This window comes from Rhineura floridana, chromosome 13 (genome assembly GCF_030035675.1).
Source record: "Rhineura floridana isolate rRhiFlo1 chromosome 13, rRhiFlo1.hap2, whole genome shotgun sequence".
Taxonomy (NCBI): domain Eukaryota; kingdom Metazoa; phylum Chordata; class Lepidosauria; order Squamata; family Rhineuridae; genus Rhineura; species Rhineura floridana.
Window position 1 is genome coordinate 34,799,807 of NC_084492.1, and position 1,065 is coordinate 34,800,871.

Sequence of the window (1,065 nt, forward strand, 5' to 3'; positions counted from 1 at the left end):
ACGCGGCGGACTTGTCTCGTTGCGGCCAATCAGAATGGATGGTAGGCGAGAGGGGAGGAACTAGAAGGCCCCTCCTCTCGCCCGTCTTCCTGAGTGTGGCGGAACGCGTCGCAACACGGGGTCTCCGCCATATCGAGAGTGGCAAAGAGGGACAACGGAGAAGCGCGTTGTCTTCGGCTGCTGCTGGCTGAAAAAGCGGCTGGCAGTTTAGCCCCGCCCACAGCTCCAAAGGTGTTATAGATCTATAATAGGAAGACCATTTTCTTGAAGGTGCCATGATGTGACCTTTCCTAACCGAGATAAATTTTGGACTGCAACTCCCGTCGGCCCCAGCCAGCATGGCCAATAGTCAGGGATCATGGGAGTTGTAGTCCCATCAACATCTGGAGGGCAGTGGGTTGGAGAAGGCTGGTGTAAGGTGACAACAACAGCCCTGCTCAGGAAAAGAGAGAAAACAAGGAAATTAAGCTAGGGCAGGAGCTGGGAACCTGTGGCCCTTCAGATCATGTTGGACCACAGCTCCCATCATCCCTGGCCTTTGGCCATCCTGGCTGAGGTTGATGCAAGTTGGAGTCGTGTATCATCAGGAGATCGACAAGCTCCTCATCTCTGCAATAAAGTGGCCAAGTGTAAAAAGAGGACTGGGCTCCTGGACCTTTGGTGCTTTTTGCAAATAGTTAAAAATTATGGGTGGCTCAAGTTTCATGGCTTAGATCAGATGCATGAAATGTGATCCTCAGTTATGAGGGTGGGAGGGGACTGGGGGAAATGTCAACATTGGGGCAAAAATGGTATGACAATGCAAGAGGCACAGAGTAGCTGTTCCTAGGATAGGATCACAAGGACATTCTGACCATTAAGGACAGCAGCAGCTGGTGGTCACATAATGACTTTTGAGCCAATCCAGCAGGGCCCTTCTTATGTACTCAGGGTCTCACTGGGGCAGTTTTTTACAGTGAATAAATCAGTGATAGCTGGTAGCTCTGCAGCAGAGGAATCAGCTCTGAATTTTAGTCCTAGTCTCCCAGGTCCCTGACCACCTTGAACAGGTCACTGAAAGCGCTG